The following is a 7,528-nucleotide window of genomic DNA, read 5'->3' as shown; positions in this document are numbered from 1 at the left end:
AAGCAGTCCGCATTTCGGCGGCGTCTTAATTTTCTGGAGCTTCCCCCCAAAACAACTAGTACAATCACTAGTGCCAGTTGTGTCACCACCTCTGCTATGTCCAGTTCTAGTACCATGTTGTCAACTAAAATGTTTTACAGTAGAAGCCAAACAGTACCAACGCAGGCTTTTTCCAGTGAACATTCATTTAAGCAGCCCAAACGTGAAGTATTTGAGTATGAGGAAGAAAAAAATGTAATCATGCTGATACTGCCGCCACCACCACTGCTACTGCCAGTGCCAACATTACTGATAGCCCATCTGCTATTGATATACATGAAGAGGGCACCAGTAGTCACCATGGAGAAGAGGGCTCCCCAACATATGTCGCTAGTGATAAATCCATGTTTACTGACATGGACGAATCGGCGTCATCTTATAATTTTGAACCAGATGATCAAATTCACTATTCACCTACCCAGCATTCACAGTATTCTATAGATTTGTATTCCTCTCTGTCTCCAACATCGTCACCACGAGTGTCACCGAGCTCTCCAATAGCTTGTGTTGAGTCTCCCAGCCAGATTGTAGTTAGTGCACCCGCCACTACTGGTAGGCCACTAACCTCCTCCATTCCCACCATCCCTTCAATGTTTAGGCCTCCTCCTGTTACATCACAGAGAGATGGCCATGAAATAACAAAAACAAAAGAAGTTGCTACAGCATGTGCGGCCAAAGAAACTGTCACAAAAGATTCTTCACTGCACAGTGGCAAAGGTACCCGTCGTGCACAAGTGTGGGAGCATTTTGAGGCTATTGGTGATGGTCGCCAAGCCAAATGCAAATTGTGTGGTAGGGAAGTAAGCCGGGGTAGAGTGTTGGGGCATCTGACCAATTCAGGAATGAACCAACACCTTCGCACCCATCACAAGCCAGTGGTGTTAAGGGAAGAAAGTGGTGTCTCTGCTCCAGCCAGCACTACTAGGGGAACTACTACTAGCAGTGTCACAGTCACCACCAGTAGGAATCACAAGGGGCATGGTGATCATGCCTCTTCTGGTGCAGCTGCTATCAGTGTCAGCCAACATCCCATGAAATCCACCAAGCCCACAATGGAGCAATTTGGTGTATTTCATTCCAGTCGGATGTCAAGACAGCCGGTGCGAAAAATTACATGCCTCATTGGCCAGATCATAGCAGTTGGTGGGGCTCCTTTTAATATGGTGGAAGGGGACCCCTTTAAACAACTTATGGAGGCAGTTGCACCCCATTATAAAGTTCCTGCTCGTACCACATTCAGTAGATCTGTAATTCCCTCACTTTACTGATCATGCGTTGTTGTTTTGAAGGAGGAGCTGGTAAAGGCTGCTGGACAGTCAGTGCACTTCACCACTGACCTATGGAGGGCTCCTAGTGGCCAACATGCCTTCCTGTCTTTGACGGCACATTGGTGGCTGCCAAATGTGTCACCACCAGTTATATCAGCCAAAAGTTCAGGCTCAAAAACCTCAGACTCAGTGACTGGTGCAGTAGCCAAGGGGTACCGCTCCTTTCTCCTGCATACTGAGGTGATGGATCATCAGCACACCTCACAGAACATCCGACATGCACTGAATAATATGGTGGCTCAGTGGCTAGGAGAGCAGGCAGGGACAAAGGCACAAATGGGTTTTGTTGTCACTGATGCGGCAGCCAATATGCTAAAGGTGCCACGGGATGGCGGGTTTGTGGGTATACGCTGTTCGGCACATGTACTGCATCTTGTTGTTAAGGCTGCCCTCGATCATGACACCGGAAGGTTGGCAACACTTTTGGAGTGTTGCCGAAAAATAGCTGGCCACTTCCATCATAGTGTCAAAGATAGCCATCTCCTTAGGCAGGAACAGAAAAAATTTGGACTTGCAGAGCACCAGCTCAAGCAAGATGTGAGTACTAGATGGAACTCCACATTAGATATGCTGGAGCGTATATTAGAACAGCAAAAGGCAATCCATGCAATGGCATAAAAACATTCCATTGGCATTGACAGACCACTGGGCAGGGATGACTGGGCCATGATTGAACAGGTAATGGCAGTCCTCACACCTTTTCGGGCGGTGACAGAAAATTTAAGTAAAGAGAACGCTAGCCTGGCACAAGTCATTCCCCTCTTCATTCACCTCTCGAACCTATTAGATAATTTCCTTACTAATAGGGATGTATTGCCTGGTGGTAATCTTCATGATGATGTTGCTGCCCTTGTAAGGAAGTTGAAGGAGCAACTGACTTGGCGCGTAAAAGAGTGCATCGACATTAGCCCTCACTACATGCTAGCTACACTTTGTGATCCTAGAGTAAAGGGAAAGATAGCACTCCGTACAAATAGCTTGACCGCATGGAGGGACAAATTGATACAGAGGGTGCATGATAGACAAAAAAAAAGTCACCTGTAGAGGAAGATAAAGAGATGACAGAGTCTGAAAGTGATACTCTGTCACCTAAAACCAAAAGCTCTAGCACTGCTGCTTGTCCTTGTCTCACCACAGCAGCTACTTTTTGTGCTGATACACTGGGCACATTGGTTGGAGACATTAGAGATCCCCGATGAAAGAGAGCAATGCTGCCGACATGGTTAAGCTTAACCTATCTCAACCTCCCCTGCCCTCCAGTACAGATCCCTTGACATTTTGGGATGAAAAGAGGTATTTGTGGCCTGTCCTGTCTGTGGTAGCCCAAGAGCTAGTTTCCTGTCCCCCAACCAGCGTCCACAGTGAACGTGTATTTTCAATCACAGGAAATACACTTTCACCTCATCGTTCACAGTTGTCCCTCCAGCTCCTGGAGCAGATGACATTTTTAAAAATAAATCTTCCAAAGCTGGGTTACCCAGCTCTCAGCTTTGATTCTGATTAAAAAGTGGATATAATCTCCTGCTGACCCACTTGTGCAGTGTGCCAGTCAGTACTGGACTGGGAATTAAAATCATCCCTGGAAAATTGGGCGAACAGCCCTATTTTCCATTCACTCAGTATAATGCACACATTCAATTTTTCTCAAAGGTGATATTACTGGGATACTCCTTCCCCACAATATTTAGTTTCAGAATTATAGTATATTATTTTGTAATTAATTTTTTCCCCATATCAAGCATTAATCAGCACTTTAAATTGTAGCTTTTCTAGCCATAGCTGCTGCCGCCCACCAATACATTTACTGGTATCCCGTTAGGCTAATCCGGCTTTGCTGGTTGTGATTACATGACAAATCATCATGGCTCCTAAAGCAAAAGATCTCTTATTTTGATGATATTTTGTAGTTAGCTAGAGGTCATCAATCAAGTAACTTCCCAAATTCAAAATTTTCTACCCCTCTTTGAGACATAATATATTTTATTCCCACTACAGCAGGGTATCCATCCAAAAATGTAAAACAAATTCCAAATAATTTAAACTTAAAAGCTAAGGCCAAAAAATACAATTATTTTGAATTATATTAGTAATTTGAAGGTAACGTCATGTGACCTTCAACCTTAAATATTTCATAATAAACATTGAAATGTTATATGATGATTTGTCATTGAATGGCGACCAAAAAATAACTTTCTATGTCACAGCGATTTTACTTCCCAAGGGTGTGATGGTTGATTTTATTACAATTTCAACTTTGTATTGACTTTCTTTATTTTTTTGTTATTTTTTTATATCTTGATTTAGCCTAAACAAGCTTGCTCCAGCATTTGTATTAGTGTATCCATTTTTTTTTTAAATCGTTTATAATTAATAAGTGCACCTTAATCATAATTTTACAATTGTTAACACATATTTACACGTTACACGAAAAGTTTCTGTTGTAAGCATTGTCACACATTAGTTGCAGTTCGAGTTAAGCCACAAATTTTTTTATTAGTTAGTGGGAGTTTTGGAGACTGTTATCCAAAATTATTGTCTTAATTTTTAAGAAAAAAACTTTGAATTACAACTAAGAATAATATTTTTGGGCACTAAGAAAAAATATTAGTGCTTCAAAAAAATATAGATTTAACAATCAGCCAGCTGCTACCATACGCAAATAAATACGGTTAATATCTAGGACAGTGTTGTCATTCTGGAAGTCTACTCCTCATAAGAAAAAAATACAATAATATTACTGCTTTGCACAGAGGCACAAACAAGTGAGTGACTTTTAAATTTACCACTTAATCCACATTACATCATTTATTTCCATTTATTAATAAAATATTCTGTTTCTTTCTAATATTTTTCAGAGAATACTAAAGAAAAACTGTAGACTTGACTTTGAGGGAGGAGACAGACCTTAAAAAAGAGGATGCTACAAGGAGTTCATGGGTAAGAATTATCAATACATGTGTACTTCAAAATAATTTTTATTAACCCGGCATGGATTGCTGCTCATAAAGAAGGTTTTAATTTAACTTTCAATTGAAACCTCTGTAAAATAATGTAAGTATCACAGCTAGTAATTTTGAGACATAAAATTAAGTAATATAATAAACTTCTATCTATGTTTCAGGTGATGAAACATTGTGTTGATTTAGATAAACTGCATCCAAAATGGATTTGTGCATGTGATCTATTGCTTGCCTCTGTTCTTTGTTGACACGGGCTAATGCCCTGTCTATGTGTCTATGTAAATCCTTTCTCATATTGTTGACCGCTTTTGTCAATTTTTTTGTTGCCAGTAAATTTTTAAGAAGTAATTCTTCCGTCCGGCTATACCGATGTTGTGTTTCCGGTTCTGTTGGCTTGTCTTGTTCCAGTTGAGGTGGTTGATTCTGGGCTGTCTGCTCATCCACAATGGGGGCATGATGTTCTGTTGATGGATGGTCAACGATGACAGATGACGATGGTGAGAAGCATGTTTGTTGAATATTTACTACAGGACTTTCCTCTACACTAAGAACAGGTGAATGCAGTTGACTGCTATGGCTTCCACCTGCAGAAATGCCTCGTAGTTCTGAAATAGATGAAACAGTAATCAAATGTTATTATTTTGTTGTATGAAAACCAATGTATTTGTGGACATGTTGCACAGACATAGAAAGACTCTCGCTAAAAGATTTCTTCCATAATATCTAAGAAAAAGACAGCAACAGACTATCCACAAACTTTTATTATACATTATTCGCTCAAATATATTTTAATATCCAGGATGGACAGATTTTATCTCTCTGTTAAATCTAAATAAAAGTTATATTCAATTAAAGGGATACTAACCCCACATCTTTTCTTTCATGATTCTGATCGAACATGCAATTTTAAGCAACTTTCTAATTTACTCCTATTACCAATTTTTCTTTGTTCTCATGTTATCTTGATTTGAAAAAGCTGTAATAAAAGGTTAGGAGCCGGCCCATTTTTAGTTCAGCACCTTGGTAGAGCTTGCTGATTGGTTTGCTACATTTAGCCACAAATCAGCAAGTGCTACCCAGGTGCTGAACAAAAAATGGTCCGGCTCTAAAGCTTACAGTACTGCTTTTTCAAATCAAGATAGCATGAGAACAAAGAAAAATTGATAGTAGGAGTAAATTAGAAAGGTGCTTAAAATCTCATGCTCTATCTGAATCATGAAAGAAAAAAATTGGGTTTAGTATCCCTTTAACAAATTTATTTGTAGAAAAATTGTAATAAATCATTTGTAGCTGATTATTTTTGCTATAGTAAAGGCTTAATTACATAAAATGTCCAGATAATTATTGCCTGTCTTGTTTGTTTATATTTTCAGTTTGTTATAACTTACGTGGAGGAGTAGTGGGCATCTCTCCACTTCCAGAGGCTGCTACTGGTGGGATCCGAATCCGAGTTACTAACACTGTTAAATATTGAATAAAATCAGCACAAGCCAAGGTATACTAAATTATAGATAATAAGTTTGTGTGAAGACATCAATATTTATTTTGAATATTACATTTTTTTTTTTTTAAATGGTAAAGCATAGCAAAAAAAAATATTTAATGAAAAGGTGAATACTGTGCCATACATTTGGCTGAGAATGGTCAGTTGATAGTCGCAACAAGTGGATGGCCGGCAGAATCATTATCAGGCTGATGAAAGTCATTATATGAAAATTGCGATACAATGGATAATAAAACAAATATTTGACTTTCAATACTTTGAAAGAGCAGGAAATATAAAGCAGCATTATAAATTTATAGTCCTATCATAACATTTGTTTTGTTGTCTTCTTATTATTGTTATTTTATAAATCAAGAATGTAAGCAAGCACTATGGCGCTATGCATGGGTTGGAAAGAAAAAAAATAAACGGGGACCAGGCTTACATTATTGGTTTGTAAAATAAAGATAATAATAGAACAAAGAAAAATTGAGTATCAAATAATTGAGTAGATTAATTTGATGTTCTAGCAGATTCTAGTATGAAATCATGAAACAAAAATGTTTGGTTTATTATATCTTTAAGCACAACACTTGATCATGGAAAGTAACTTGCCAAGAAAAAGGTAACAGGGCTAGTGAACTGGGACAGGATACATTTTGAATGTAATACTCTGGGAGTAGAAATCTAATCTTCAATCCATTTTTTTTTCTAAAACCGATGTTTGTATTCCTTATTTAGGTACTTACCACCAGAACTAGGCTGAGGCGTGCTTGGGGCTGATCGCCCTGCAGAGTATTTTCGGGGATCTGGAAAACATCAAAGATAAGAGACAGGTAAGTCTAACACGTGTATTAGTGAACAATAGTTATTAGTGATGGGCTAGGGAACTGGGACAGGGTACTATTTGAATGTAATACTCTGGTAGTAGAAAGCTAATCTTCAATCCATTTTTTTTTCTAAAACCTATGTTTGTATTCCTTATTTAGGTACTTACCAGAACTTGGCTGAGACGTGCTAGGGGCTGATGATCGCCCTGCAGAGTATTTTCGGGGATCTGGAAAACATCAAGGATAAGTGACAGGTAAGTCTAACACGTGTATTAGTGAACAATAGTTATTAGTGATGGGCTAGGGAACTGAGACAGGGTACTATTTGAATGTAATACTCTGGGAGTAGAAATCTAATCTTCAATCCATTTTTTAATCTAAAACCTACTTTGTATTCCTTATTTAGGTACTTACCAGAACTAGGCTGAGACGTGCTTGGGGCTGATGATCGCCCTGCAGAGTATTTTCGGGGATCTGGAAAACATCAAGGATAAGAGACAGGTAAGTCTAACACGTGTATTAGTGAACAAAAGTTATTAGTGATGAATGAATCATAATTTAAAAAAAAAAACTATACAGGCCAGGTAGTGAAATATATATAGAAAATCTTGTCAACTTTGTATTCCTTATTTAGGTACTTACCAGAACTAGGCTGAGACGTGCTTGGGGCTGATGATCGCCCTGCAGAGTATTTTCGGGGATCTGGAAAACATCAAGGATAAGAGACAGGTAAGTCTAACACGTGTATTAGTGAACAAAAGTTATTAGTGATGAATGAATCATAATTTAAAAAAAAAAACTATACAGGCCAGGTAGTGAAATATATATAGAAAATCTTGTCAACAGCCCATAATAGGCATTTAATGTCATGGTCGATTTTTTATATTT

General features: G+C 38.5%; 1 long non-coding RNA gene across 1 annotated transcript; it reads left to right on the top strand.

Annotated features, from left to right (window-relative positions):
- The first annotated feature begins 4,691 nt into the window (after window positions 1-4,691).
- LOC128642707 (uncharacterized) lies at window positions 4,692-6,644 on the top strand. Its single transcript, XR_008399693.1, has 3 exons — window positions 4,692-4,824; window positions 5,701-5,822; window positions 6,552-6,644. It is a non-coding gene; the product is annotated as an uncharacterized LOC128642707 (long non-coding RNA).
- The last annotated feature ends 884 nt before the right edge of the window (window positions 6,645-7,528 follow it).

The sequence above is a fragment of the Bombina bombina genome, chromosome 1 (assembly GCF_027579735.1).
Source record: "Bombina bombina isolate aBomBom1 chromosome 1, aBomBom1.pri, whole genome shotgun sequence".
Classification (NCBI taxonomy): domain Eukaryota; kingdom Metazoa; phylum Chordata; class Amphibia; order Anura; family Bombinatoridae; genus Bombina; species Bombina bombina.
This window is presented reverse-complemented; position numbering and strand designations above follow the sequence as displayed.